The sequence below is a fragment of the Cricetulus griseus genome, chromosome 2 (genome assembly GCF_003668045.3).
Source record: "Cricetulus griseus strain 17A/GY chromosome 2, alternate assembly CriGri-PICRH-1.0, whole genome shotgun sequence".
Classification (NCBI taxonomy): domain Eukaryota; kingdom Metazoa; phylum Chordata; class Mammalia; order Rodentia; family Cricetidae; genus Cricetulus; species Cricetulus griseus.
This window is the reverse complement of record NC_048595.1, coordinates 245,215,306-245,231,042: the sequence shown is the minus strand read 5'-3', so window position 1 is coordinate 245,231,042 and position 15,737 is coordinate 245,215,306.

Here is a 15,737-nt window from a genome sequence, read left to right as displayed (position 1 = left end):
TCTTAGGTTGTAGCTACTTGGGACATCGTATCGCAGATTGCAAACTGACTGGACTATGTTTATTGTAGATTGTATTCTCAGCTCTCCAGTTCTGTTTCCTTTCTTTGCTCTCAGTATTAAAATTCAGCAATCATTTTTACAGCCATCAAGGGTCTGACAGTTACAACACACGTAGTGTATATACTTCAATATAACTGCTTGCATAAAAATGGTCCATAATATAACAGCACAGCAGGAACCAGCCCGTGTACAAAAGTAGATCACTTCATGTTTGTTTGATTTTACTGCATCAAATCATTTCACTTTTAGTTAAATTTCAGGGCCCACTGACATGCACCACTGTAGATATTTAATTAGGGTTAGGTGTGTACTGCCTATTTAATTGGGATTAGGCATGCCCTGCTGCCAAGACAGGGAAGACATAGCCTGCATTTTCCAAAAGAACATGAAAACTCAGCAACAACATCCACTTTCTGGAACATCACCAGTTGGAGCTCATCATTTGGTATAAAGTGGGTTTTGCTTTAAAATTGGAAGACTACATCTTCATGCTGTTTCTCTCCTTGGAGTAGGAATAGAGTGATAAACACCTGCTGGGCATCTAGAGGTTTGCCAGACTCTTCTTACAAAGCAAATGGAGAATGAAGCCAGTCCAGATTGCTTCTTCTGGCAGGAACACTGCGGCTGTGCTCCCACGTGACAGACCTATCTCTGTAGCCACAGAGACATAGCTATACCTCAGCAAAAAATTATCTCTCACAAGTCAAATCATGGGATGCATTATTTATACATTGTTAGTTTGCTCCCTTTTTATTGTCGATTGTATTTTAGAGTGAATTTGCCGTCGTGTTAATGGATCAGAGAGCCAATCAGAAAGGCAATTAACTGTAAGCAGGGAGTATGTGTGCATGCTGTGTCAACAGTGGATGCAGACAGTTCTAAAAGCTGTATCATTTTCGATACAGCACACCACAACAACACCAAGTTCCTTTATTTATATTTTTTCCATGGTGCCCATTTATATTGGCTCTCTATATCTTGCTGACCTGGGTTTCTTGGTTCCATACTAGTCAGAAGGGGCCATAATTCATCACCTGTCTTTTGAATTCATATTCTCTGTCCAACTTCTCTCCTGATTGATTCTTCCTTTGGTGTTTATGTCTTTGGTATTAGGTATCCTCGGCACGCTTGTGAGCATCGGGACCCTGCTCTGCTCTGACATTGTCTGCACCACATTGCCCCTTATGGTCTAGAGAATCACACATGTGGCTCAGTGCAATGATGCCTTCCTGCATCTGCTCTCCATATTGGTATTCTGCAGAGGAAATCTAATTGTGCCACTTTTTCTATTGGAAACCCTCCAGGGACTCTTAATTGTCTTTAGATAAAACACTTATTTCTTTGCATGGAATTAAAATGGGTTTACATGACCCAGTCTTTGACTTTGGCCACTTTTTCATGGCTAGCTTAGGTTCCTGTAGAGCAGGCCTTCTCACAGAACCCAAATAATTGGTGCTCGGTTAGGTCTTGAAGCATTTGCATACAGAGTATCATCTGCCTGGTTTGAGACTCAGCTCCTCACGAAAATGCTCTTTGACACATGGCTATTGCTTCCCATACTTACATTCACACAGGTATGAATCACACATAAGTACATGAACACACATACACACTCAAGTTTGGCCTTGCTCTTTATCTTGAAGTTGATTTCCATAACTAGGGAAAACTTTGCAGCATTGAAGAGACAGAACAGTCTTAAAGAGACACAGGCTGGGCTCACTACTGTAATCCTAGCATTTGGGCACCCGAGGCAGGAGGATCGCCATGAGTTTGTGGATGGATTGGACTAGAGACTTAGATCTTGTCTCAAAAACAAAGCCAAACCAAAATAACACCAACACAAAGGAAAGATGATAAATAGAAGATAAAGACAAGTATAAAATTTTATGCCTATAGCCATGAAAAGATGGATACCATACAGATATAGAGATTAACTAAACATTTTGTTGATGCTAAAATATTTTATATATGTGTGATAACTGATATAGATTGGCAAACTGATAAGATTTAGAGTAACCATGGAAACACACCACTGCATGTCTCTAAGGAATGTTCTACATTAGGTTAATTGAGGTGGAAAGGCCCACTCTTTGTGGGTGACACCATTCCATTGCCTTGTGTCCCAGACTGAATAAAGGAAGAAGGGAACTGAGCTCTCTGACTCCTTCCTCTCTCCTTCCTGACTGTGGACACAATGTGAGCAGCAGACTCAAGCTCCTACGCATGACTCCCTGCCCTGATGGACTGTGCTTTGTCATACTGTGAGCCAATAAACCTCTTCCTTCTGTAAGCTGCTTTTGTTCACAGCAATGAGGGATTCAGCTAACACAATATGTATATTTAAATTTATATTTACATTTAAAATATGTGTCTTTCTGTTTGGGCTGAGAATAAAAGAAGGGTTGGGGACTATTTTCATGGCAGTGAAGTATTGGAGACTACGAGCAAGCATGGCTGCCTTGGGATATTCTTGGTTCTGATAGTCTGCTCAACCACAAGCTGGCAGTTTAGTATCTTCAATAGCTGCTTTTAGACCTTTGTAGTCAGAAGAGGAGGCTGAATTGAGAACAAAATAAATAGGGAAGCCTCAAAATACTAAGCCTAGGGAAATTCAAAAGAAGGACTGTAAATGAAATTGACAACCACCCACTGGTACAGAAAGAAGACAGATGTGTCCAAGTGTAACTGCAAGTAAAGGTAATTATTTTTTGAGAATTCAAACCCCCAGCCCATGTTTCATGTGGCTCAGGGTTCCAGAAAGGAAATAAAATCTAGTCTCTTACAAAGCCTGGATTCTTAATAGAACTTTGATAAAAAGTGGACCCACCAGGGTAATACTCACTGAACTTGCTGAAAAGCAAATATAAGACTGCTTCAGAGAAGCACACCCTCAGTCTAACATTAGCTGCTGGAATATTCTAGGGGAGCATACAAAACAGCCTGGCCCCAAATGAACACAGCATAATACCTGCAATTGGTTGAAATTATAAGAAAACAATAGGATGCTGTTTAAAAAAATAGCACATTTGAAAAATAATCAAGATTGAGAGATGACTCAGAGGTTATTGCTGAGAAAGTGCAAAGAACTGAGTTAAAATCTCTGAAGCCCCGTAGAAGCTGGAAGCAATAATGAGACTGTCTATAATCCCAGAACTCTTTATTTATCTATATTTTTATTTAAGTGAAAAACAATCTTATTTTATATATCAATCCCAGTTCCCTCTCCCTCTCCCTCTCATCCTCGGTTGCCCCCCATTGACTCCCATCCTATCCCTCTTCTGCTCCCTAGAAAGGGTGAGACCTTCCATGGGGGAATCATCAAAGTTTGTCATATCCTTTGGAGCAGGGCCTAGGCCCTCCCCAATGTGTCTAGGCTGAGATAGTATCCCTCTGTGGGGAATGGGCTCCTAATGTCCATTCACATACTAGTAATAAATATTGTTCCACTACCAGAGGCCCCATAGACTACCCAGGTCTCCTAACTGACACCCATGTTCAGGGGTCCTAGTTCTGTTCTGTGCTGGATTCCGAGCTGTCAGTCTGGGATCCATGAGCTCCCCCTTGTTCAGGTCAGCTGTTTCTGTGGGTTTCCCAAGCCTAGTCTTGACCTTTTTGCTCATCACTCCTCCCTCTCTACAACTGGAGTCCAGGAACTTGGCTCAGTGCTTAGCTGTGGGTCTCTGCTTCTGCTTCTATCAGCCACTGGATGAAGGCTCTAGATGGGGCAGAACAGTGACAAGAGAATCCCCAATGATAGAAGGACAGATAACCCAATGAATTCAACACACAAACAACAAAGAGATGGTGTCTCGAACATGGTGGAAGAAAACTGCTCACACCCCAAGTTGTCCTTTCAGCACCACAAGTAATTCAATGGCATGTATGTGCTTGAGCCACACAACATGTTCTCCCTCCCTGCCCCCTCCCCATCTCTCAAAAAAGAATATTAACTAGATTTTGTTAAAATGAAAGGCAAGTGGATGCCCTAAAAGAGGACAAGATATAACTGAATAAAGAATAGTGACTAGAAAGGTGGAGAAGATTTCCCAGAATACACCATGGAGAACTGAAGATCTAAAAATCACAAAGAATAAATTAAGAGACTTGGAGGTTGAAGGAGAGTGCTGTGCAGTCAGTAGAAAGGAGAGAAACCATATTTGTTAAGGTATTGAGTAAGGATGTCAAAAATTGGTAAAATAGAGAAATCCCTAAAGAAACATTAGGAGCCACAAGAACGCTAATAAAATGTCACCTGTAAAACTGAAGGATGCAGTTTCAGAACCCTAAAGAGAAAGACAATAAGGTCTTGAGGGCAGTTGAAATGAAGGGTAGGTTGCCTTAAAGATGAACTCTGTTGGTGTGTACCCAAAAACTAGCATGTAACTTAGAAGACAGTTCTGTCAGTCTGCAAAGTCCTAAGGGAAATGAACTGAGTCTTAAATAAGTGCTTCAAACTAACATTTGCGTTAAGGGGATTAAAACCCACAGTTTACACATAAACACCCCTAAGGATGTAAGACAGGCATCAAGAGAAGCAGTCTGAGGCTGGAGACTGGACACAGATGAGCACACCTGTGGGACAGTGCAGAACACATCTTACCTAGGACAACAACAATGGCTACCAGCTTGGGAAATTAAACAGATGCAATAAAACTGGTCCATAATATCTAATAAGGAAAGTAGGTAACTTTCTAGAAGGTTAGAATTATTACTTTTAAGTTCTGCTTCAACAAATATGCTAACAATTTCAACATAGTCATTTATATAATAGAACTTGATTGTGTAAATACACAAATAACCAGAAGAACTGACCCATAAAGTCTCAACTACATGGTTGCGGAAACGTAAGCTGAACAAGGATGATATCTACAGACATGCCAAAGTGGACGGGGGGAGCCCTTGAGGCCTCAGCCTCTACAGGTAACTAAGGACTGCTAAAAGCAGGAGAAGTAGTCTCCCTTAAGATTAACCAACACCAAATAGTTATCCCTGAGAACAAACACATATAATGTGACATTATACAGACTTACCAGGTTACATACATACATACATACATACATACATACATACATGCATACAAATACACGCGTGTAACAACAGTTAATTTTTAAAAGAAGCCATGAACTTTAAATCGAGCAAGAAGGTGTATATGGGAAGGTTTGGAGGGAAAAATGAATCAATTATAATCTCAAAAAAGAGAGAAAGGACAGGAAGGAAGGAAGGAAGAAAGAAAGAGCGAGAGAGAAAGAGAGGAAGAGGAAGAAGGATACATTTGTAAAACTTAGGATAGGACAAGATAAAAATATTTTAAATACAAAAGGGAGAGATAAAGAGTAAGAGTGAGTAAACAAGTGACAGAAAGCAAGAGACAGAAAGAGAGACCAAGACACGATAACCAAATACAGACACGGAGTGTAGAGAGGTTTGTGCTGTCAGTAGAAGTCTTTTAAAACCATGATGGTGTATAAATATCAAGTAGAACACACACACACACACACACACACACACACACACACACACACACACACACACACGGCTGGGCGTTGGTGGTGTATGCCTTTAATCCCAGCACTTGGGAGGCAGAGGCAGGTGGATCTTTGTGAGTTCAAGACCAGCCTGGTCTTGAACAGAGTGAGTTCCAGGACAGCCTCCAAAGCCACAGAGAAACCCTGTCTTGAAAAACCAAAAAAAGAAAACACACACACACACACACACACACACACACACACACACACACACACACACAGTGGGAGGGAGAAAGAAGAAGAATCAAAACTAAACCAAACAAAAACCTGAAAATGGGGGTGAAACAGCCTCACAGTGAGTGTTCTCCCTCATGCTTCCCGCCTTGGATGTTGTCATGAGGCTGTACAATGACCACATCTATAGCAGTCAGTTTGGAGCCAGGAGAGCACATTTGAGGAAGAAAAACTGGGTGCAGGATGGAGGTTAGAAGCAGAAAAGAGCTTGTCATTGTTGAGTTACTTCATTCATTTGGAGACACCTCCAGAATTTTGTTATAATGGATGGGTATCTATCCTATAAAGTAACTTATAAAAGCATTTTCTTTTATGTGACACCTACATCATTTTCTGTTCCAGTGACAACTTAAAAAATGGTCATCTATTTTCCAGATAAAGGATGGTTGGTCCCAGATGACTGTATCAGCTATTCCCTGGAGTTGCTAAAGTGACAAAGGCCAACTTTCCAACCTGGAGATCATGGTAGAGATACATTTACATTTATTAATTTTCAGCCTTTGGGGCTAAGATCAAGTGTGATGATACATTTACACCTAAGGCCATGAGAAATGGCAGGGCCTTGAAGATATTTGATGACAGATGTGAGCTCTTAAAGGCAATACTTTAGAAATCTGAATTTTGTGTCATAATGAAAATGATGGATTATCTCAGTTGCCTGTACCTGCCCTTATGACAGAATTTATTTTATTTGAACCTCAAAGAAAATCAATAAGGTAGGTATAGACCTTATTTTATGGGTGAAAAAAAACGAGGCTTATGTAATTAACTGATTTTCTCAGTGCAAGTTTGAAACTGGGCTTGTTTAACTGGAAGCCAGGCTCTTACAACAGTGTCTCTCATTTGTCCTTCATCCTTTGTATCCACAGGAACAACACAGGGTGGTCTGAGCCTGCTGAGAGGGGCAGCAGGGGTCAAGGAGGACAGCAGTAAGGAGGAAAAAGGACACAGTGTAAGAAGGAGAAAGAGAAGGGCGAGAAGGCAGCCATTCAGAAAAGGGCAAGACTTAGTGGTTCTCGGAATGTGTCAGATGGTGACTCATCAAAGTGTGTTGCTCAGATCTCTTTCCCTTTTAAAAAGGTAAAATTAATTCTACAAAGAAAATAATGGTGAACTTATCCAGGAATTAATATATAACTATTTCCTTTTGTAGTTGTCCTGACCCGTAGGACAGCAACCTAGAGCAAGAAGTCCAGGGAGGGGAATGGGGACAAGAAACTCGAGAGAATGACCACAAGACAGGATTCTGATCAAGTGGTAAATTTTATTTTTTCCAGGCTAGCTTATATAGTCAGTAGTGTGGGGTAAAGGGGAGGGGAGAAGAGGCCAAGAGCCAGGTTCAAGCAGGATGTAAGAAAACTATAGATGGAGGATGTTGGCAGGGTAAAAAGTTCATGGGTGGTGGGGAGAGGGAGGGTTACCTAGGTGAGTGGTGGGGAGAGGGAGGTTTACTTAGGTAAGTGGGCTTGTGGTTGGAACAAAGGATTGACGTCTGGGTCATGTTGTTCCTTCTGGGTGCTCATGCTTCTAGAAGCCATTTATAGTCAAAAGACAGTTCTATAACTATTGAAAGACCCCCGAAGAGGTACTTTCGTAGAAGGAGACCCACACCCAGGAATCAGCGAGGCCACGAACTTGGATGCAAAAGCAAGAGGCTTTATTGGAGACGCGGGTACCCGGGGCGACTTAGCTTCTGTGTGGCTAAGCGCGCCGAGCCAAGGGAAAGGGGTCCTTATATAGGGAAAAAGGCGCAAGCTAGGAGCAGGGATTCTATTGGATAATTCTAATGAGGCATTATACAGAGCTATTCCCATTGGTCAATGTATATGAGGCGCTATACAGGGTTATTCAAATGAGGCAAAGTACAGAGTTATTCAAATGAGGTGAAACATAGAGTCTTTCAAATGAGGCGAAATACAGAATCATTTCTATTGGATGGTTCAAATGAGACACAGAGCCATTCCAGATCAGCATATTCTCAAGGTCTGGTGTCTGGTGTCTGGTACAGCAGACTCAATTCCCCCCCCCTTCCTGATGGCTGACCTTGGGGGCGGAGACCTTGGGACGGAGTGTTTCTCTTCGGGCGGGGGCTCAGGGGCAGGGCTCCAGGCCGGCTCACTTGGTGTTTGTTCTCGTGCCGACCCACCTGGTGCTCGCCCTCGTGCCGGCCCACCCGGTGCTCGTTCTCGGGCCGGCCCACCTGGTGCTTGTTCTCGGGCCGGGCGTGCGGCGGGTGGCAGGGGAAGGCCGCCAGGGGTGGGGATCGGGGAAGCCGCCGACAGGAGGAAGAGGAGACAAACTTGAGAAAGAAAGGGCTAAGGGGCAGGGGTCTTTCACTATGTGGCTTGTCAAGTTTGGCCTAAAGGTTCATGCCAAGCTGTATGGCTCCCAACATCCTTCAAATGGTTTTACTTTTATTAAAAATAGATTTCCCCCTCACATTATACATTTTTATTATGTCAACTCTTCCTGGCTTCTCCTCACCCCATCCAAACCCACCCCCATTCTTTCTCTCATTAGAAAACAAATGAGCTTCTAAAGTATATAGTAAAATAAAATTTTTAAAAATGTATTAAGATAAAACAAAAACTGTGATATCGGACTAGGAAAAAACAAACAACCAGAAGGAAAAGAACCTAAGAAAAGACACAAGACACAGATATAGATGCAGAGACCTACTCGTTCACACACTCAGAAATCCCATAAGAGCACTATCATGGAAGCCATAGTATATATGCAAAGGACCTGTAGGGTAAGAAGAAAAAAATATATGTAAGTAAAATAAGATAAAAATGAGATAAAATTAAAGTTAAAAAATATTGGAGAAACCCTGGCATAACATGAGACAAGGACCCTCCAATGATGTGGTTAAGATAGTTTTCTGTCAGCTGTTTACTGCTGGGCATGCAGCCTGCCCTTAAGCTGAAAGACCCCTGCCCCTCTGTTTTCCCCGCCTGTGCCGGTGCTGGGTGTTCTCTCTGGAGCAGGCGGGAGGAGCAGTTGACTGAGGGCAGCGCGGTGGGGACTGAGCAGGGCAGGGCCAGGGTTCGGCCAGGGGCTGGAGAATGCAGCGCGGGCGGCGCCTGGAAGGGGAACTTGAGCTGGGAGAGCAGCGGTGCTGCTTGTCCAGGAGCTGCGAGCGGGGAGCCGCCTCCAAGGCCAAGGACACGGGGGCCGCGGAGCTGCCGGGGCCTCCCAAGCCTTCACCCCGGCAGGGCTCGCGCCCCCGGCCCGCCCCGCCTGGCACCGCGCCTCGGGGCTGGGGCCGAGCAACGAGCACCAGGTGGGCCGGCCCGAGGGCGAGCACCAGGTGCGTTGGCCCGAGGGCGAGAGCACCAGTTAGGCCGGCCCGGGGCCCCGCCCCCACACCCCCACCCTCCGTCCCAAGGTCAGCTATCCGGACGCGGAGGGAATTGAATCTGTTGTACCAGACACCAGACCTTGAGAATATGCTGATCTGGAATGGCTCTGTGTCTCATTTGAACCATCCAATAGAAATGATTCTGTATTTCGCCTCATTTGAAAGACTCTGTGTTTCACCTCATTTGAATGACTCTATACTTCGCCTCATTTGAATAACCCTGTATAGCGCCTCATTTACATTGACCAATGGGAATAGCTCTGTACAATGCCTCATTAGAATTATCCAATAGAATCCCTGCTTCTAGCTTGCGCCTTTTTCCCTATATAAGGACCCCTTTCCCTTGGCTTGGGGCGCTTAGCCACACAGAAGCTAAGTCGCCCCGGGTACCCGCGTCTCTAATAAAGCCTCTTGCTTTTGCATCCAAGTTCGTGGTCTCGCTGATTCCTGGGTGCGGGTCTCCTTCTACGAAAGTACCTCTTCGGGGGTCTTTCAAAGCATAGTTTGTTTCTCCATTGAAGTACACTTGGAGAAAATAATTTTCATTTGCAAGTGGTTATTGATTGGAGGTAGCTTCTGAATTAGGGTTGAGACCATGTGTCCACCTGCCCTTTTAGCTTTAGCTTTTAGGACCCCATCTGGTGCAGAACTCTACAGGTCCTGTGCATGTTGCCTCAGTCTCTGCAAGCTCATACGTGTATCAATATTTTACGAGGACTTGTTTTCTTGGTGTCTTCCATCCGGCTTTTACACCCTTTCTTCCTCTTCTTCTACAGGGTTCCCTGAGCCCCAGGGGAAGGATTTGATGTAGACATCCTATTTAGAACTGATTGTTCCAAGGTCTCTCACTCTCTGCTTTCTTTCTTTCTTTCTTTCTTTCTTTCTTTCTTTCTTCCTTCCTTTCTTTCTTTCTTTCTTTCTTTCTTTCTTTTTTCTATTTTTTGTTTTTGGCTGCAGACAGGGAGTGTCTCTGTATTTGTCCCCATCTGATGCAGGAGAAAGCTTTTCTGATGATGGCTGAGCAAGGCACTGGTCAATGAGTATAGCAGAATATGATTAGGAGTTATTTTATGGCTACTTTTAAATTTTATTTATTTATTCACCTTAGAACAGTAGTATTTTCTTTTCTAGGTTTCTAGGCTACCTAGTCTTGGGTTCTTGGTCAAAAAGCAGCACTGAGTATGGTTTCCATCTAATGGTGTAGCCCTTAACTCAAATCAGGTATTGGTTGGTTGCTTTTACAAGCTTTATGCCACCAGTGCATTAGCATATCCTGCAGGCAGGACACCATTGTAGATTAAAGGGCTTGGAGCTGGGTTGGTGTTTACCTTTCTCATTTAGTAGCCTGCAGTGTACTTTACTATACCAAAGGCACTAGAACACAGGGGTGAAGGCTCTATGTAAGCATCAGCCCAACTTTTCCATGTTCAGTAAGTTATGTGGGTGTTGCTTTCAGCAATGGAGTCTTGTGGAGTGCGACTGGTAGTCTTGGCCAACAACCTGGGTTGTTCGGAGGTTCCCATGAAATCCCATTAGCCAAAAACTCAACTAGATGTAACCTAATCCTGGTACTGGAAGATTTATTTGGTGACAAGAGATGTCCAGTTGGGACTCTGTATCCCCCATTTATTTGATGGCTTCATTTAGATTGCCTTCATATGTGTATATATTTTAGGTGTTTCTACTGTGTTAGGTTTCCATATCATCTCTCGAACGGCCCTTCATTTTAGCTGTCTCTCCCCATATTCCCTCCCTCATCTCTCTAACTTCTTCCCTCCCCATTCAGTCCTCCCATTTCAGCCTCTACATTTATCCATAACTATCTGTTCTATTTTCCTATCATTGGGAGATTATCTGTCACCCACCCTCAGTCACTTACCATATACTTAACCTCTGTGGTTCTGTGTATTGTATCTTGTGAAAGGTTCAGGCATTATGCTGGCCTGCTCCTGTTACCTGGTGGAACAGGCAGTACCCTGGTCAGCCCAAGGTTCCATGGGAACTAAGTCTGCACACAGGTGCAGAGGACCCCTTTAAAAGACATTTATGCTCTCTGTTTCCGCTCTGCTTCCACTCCCTGCTTTCCCTCTACTCTGTCTCTCACCTATGCTCTCTCTCTGCCTGTCTTTGGCGACCGATCATGGTGGTCAGCCATTACCCTGTTCCTCTTCTCTTAGTCTCCCTACTCTGCCGGGCCTTATAATAAATTTATAGTCAATATGTCTCATGTCTCAGCATTTCTCTTTTCTTCTTTTTAAACAAAAGAATAACAACTTGGTTATTATTAATTTAACAGTTCGTATTCACTTCTAAGTGAATACATACTATATTTGTCTTTTTGGGTCTGGGTTATCTCACTCAGCAAGATTTTTCTTCCTAGTCCCATCCATTTACCTGAAAATTTTATGATTTCACTTTTTAAATGACTAAATAATATTCAACTGTGCAAATGTAACACATTTTCTTTATCTATTCATCTGTTGAGGGACATCTAAGTTATTTCTAACTTCTGACTATTCTGAATAGAGCAGCAATAAACATGGCTGGGCAAGTGTCTCTGTGGTAGCGTGAAGCATCCTTTGGGTATATGCCCAAGAGTGGTATAACTGGATCTTGAGGTACACTGATTCCTGTCTTCCTGAGGAAGTGCTGCAGTGATTTCCATAGCAGTTGTACCAGTTTGTAGTCCTGCCAACAATGTATACTTCATATCCTCACCAGCATGAGCTGTCATTTGTTTTATTGACTGTAGCCATTCTGACAGGTGTAAGATGAAATATCAAAGTAGTTATGATTTGCATCTCCTGATGGCTAAGGATGTTGAATGTTTCTTTAAGTGTTTCTCAGTCATTTGAATTTCCTCTTCTGAGACTTTTCTGTTTAGTTCTGTTGGGTTATTTGTTTTCTTTATATCAATTAAAAATTCCTTATATATTTTGGATGTTAGCCCTCTATCAGATCTCTTTTCTTAAAAAAGTAGTTAGTACTAATGATGGGCTTATTGACCAGCCCAGCAGACAAAGAGGTGGTTCATATGATCAGCTGGACAAAGAGAGTGCCAGGTAGCATAAAATGGATGGCTAACTAGCACAGTTAAGTATGATTGAGAGTGGTTTGAACAGTCATTGGAAATAAAATTAGTACTAGTACTCTGCACGCACTGCATGTCTGGGTTACCTCACCTTATAGAAGCTCAGCTAGATAAGCCCTGCAAACCAGATTTATCCGAAATGTTCAAATAGCTGCAGGTGTCTTAGGAGGAGACTAATTTTATTTACTGATTAGAAAGAATGATCAGATCATGAACTCTTAAATTTCTGCTTCATTTCTCACACCCTGGATGGCACGCTCTGAGCTGCTATTTGAAGTTTCATAGCCACTCCCTCTTTCTGTTCATTCTATATCTCCATTTCAAGGCTCAGGAGCATCTCATCACAGCTTCCTCCTTTTATAAACTTATATTTTTCCACATATTGCTATATCCCCAGCTCTCCATTGTTTCAGAAGGAGAAATATTTGTTTTCCATAGTCCTCACAGTGTCTAGCTTGCCTTCCCTCATCTATCCTCTTCTTAATTCATTCAGCAAACATAAATGGAAGAAGTCAAATAACTATACAAATATGAAGCAAATAAGAAACTAAGGTAGTAACTTATGGAGAACATGAAATTTGTATTTTTTTAATTTGGTAGCTTTTGACTGGTTGAAAATCCACTAAGAAGTAGAATACACAAAGGGAAGAAATTTCAAAGGGGCAAGTAGGGGTTCTAGAAGGTACAGCAGACAACAACAATGGGTATATTGAAGTCATAGTGTCTTCAGCTCCAGGAGCCAAAAGTTCTGCCCATGGGCCAGCTGCCAGTGTGCTAAACAAATACTGAGTTCAATAAAATTAAAAAGGAGGGACATTATCAGTATGTAACCTATATTGGCCTTATAGATTTGTGCCACTATACCTGGCTTCTAGTACTATTTTGGGGTGGATTATTGCATACAATGTTGGGAAGCCTAGTTAGGACCTTCCAAAGAAAGTAGATGAGAATGCAGAGAAACAGAATGAGCAGCCTCTCTACATCTGTCATCTGAGTATAAGAGTTTGTCAGAGATCTATTTGTCTGCTTACTTATCACCATCTGTTTATTTATATTTATCTAATCTATATGTCATCTCTCTGTATATGTCATATTATATATGTATATCATCCACAGATACACCATTTATTGATCTATCACTATCTATCTACAGATCTGTTTATAGATCTATTCATTTATTGATCCATCCACTTATAGATCTAGCCATCCATCTGCCTTTCCATGGTTCTGTCTACATAACTATCTACCTATTATCTGTATGGAGAGAGTTAGTTTCAGGAGTTTGCTTGCATGGTTGTGGAGGCTGATAATGTTTGAAATCTGAAGGTCAGGATAGTGGTGGGCTGGATTTAGGCAGGATTCAATGTTGTAGTCTTCTTACTCCGAAGACAGCTTGCTCCTCATGTGACCATCCTCTCTTAAAGCCTTCAACAGATTAGATGAGGTCCACCCATCTAATACGCCTGCTCAGTTCCTCTGATTTAGATGGTAATTGTACCTAAAACAGACCTTCACTGCAACACTGATATTGGTATTTGACCAAACAAATAGATACCATAGCCTAGCCAAGTAGACCAAAATTTATTCACTTCTTGCATGAAAGCCAAGAACCAGGTGAAGGTATGACCTTCAGATGTGAATGGGGAAGTGAGTTGGGTGTTGATGTGGATGAGTAGGGGACCATGCTGCTGGTCTCTCCCAGTAACAGGAAAGGGCTGAGGACTGAATGACAGGAGATTTATTGACAGAATTGAAGATGGGTCAGAGTATGTTTCCGAGAGCATGTGTCATTGCTGAGCTAAGGGCTGGGATTACAATGTTATGAGAGACTTCAGCTTCACTAATGAATGTTTATTGCATAGCTATTTCACATCGTCTCAGATGGTATCTCTCAAAGTGTTCGCACAACATTTTTCTCATTAATGACCATGTACCTTGCTGAAATCTCTTTTTCAGTAGTGTTAACTGTGACGTGCTTTGAGGGGAGCATTGCATGCACCTTGCATGCAATGTTCACCATGAATGCAACATTTCACATATAAGAAAAGATAAAATTCTGCATGGTATGCAGGCCACACGGTGAGTCAACTTAAGGCGGAGAATGTTATTACTGAGATCGATTTCAATGCTAGACTTACTTAATAGGCATTAAATGTACACTCACTGCCACTTGGCCTGAGAATCACACAGTTGGGTCATCATTCGAAGGACTGGCTTGCAGAGTGTGCATCATGTTCCCATATGAATCTGAATGAACAAATGGAAAGTTTGGTTTCTTGATTCTCTTTTCTATGATCTGTTTATTTGCGTGTTATATTAGCCCCAGAAAGTGGCTAGGAGGTCATATTTATCTACAACTTTAATTCACTTTTATTCTTCTCCTATGACTTATCTGGCAAGGAGTATATATTCATTTAAGGAATAATAAGATTTAATACATTCTTCAGAAATGTGGTCATAAGGTCTAGGTAAGTGACAGGCTACTTAAATCCCTGAAGAAGTGGAGTATATTTGCACCTGCCAAACATGACACTTGCTCCAGAAGGGTCTGGTATCTTACACCTATATTTTGGTTCTGGGTTTATTACTAGACCATATGATATGGGCTTAATCCATTGGTGCTGGCTTAATTTCCTTTATCTTAAAAATGTTTGCAATGCTTATTTTACCTAGGGCACAGGATTGAAAAGAGGATTAAATAAAATAATGTTATGTAATATAATCTTTAGATTATACAAATGCACATGTATTAACCATGGTTCTACACAGAAATTGAACAAATAGGCTATACATAGGACTCTCTCTCTCTCTCTCTCTCTCTCTCTCTCTCTCAGAAGTTTATTTTAATGAATTGTCTCATTCAATTATGAGGCCAACCAGTCTGCAATCTACACAACAGGCTGTCAGCCAGGAAATTCAAGGAAGCATTGAAGCTGTATGTGGAGTCCCACACTGCAGTCTGGAAATTTGAACAGAGCTTCTAGACAAAACCTCAGTCTTTGCTTGCAAGGCCTTCAACTGGCTGGTAAGACCTACATACAGTATGAGAATGAGGGATGGAAAATTAATGGCTTAAATCATAATCTCATCTTTTAAAAAAACACCTTTCCAACAACACACAGACTAGTATTTGGCCAAATAATGAGCACACTGCAGGTGCAGTTGCCGAGTTAAGTCTATAAAATAACTCTTACAATACAGTATGAAGATTAATATTTGGATTTTTGAGTTAAGATGCCTGGATTTAACCCTAACTCTGCCCTTGGGGAGCAAAGAGCCCCTCAGTAAGAACTGAACCTTCTCTGTGATTCAGCCTCCTCATATGTTAGATAATATGCACATTGTGTTTAGAATAAGGTGGAACAGTAAAAATGACTATCGCTAGACCCATGAAGGACTATTACTATTACCTTGATTCATAGTGGTGTGTGCGGATACGCATGCCACAGCTCTTGTGTGGAGGTCA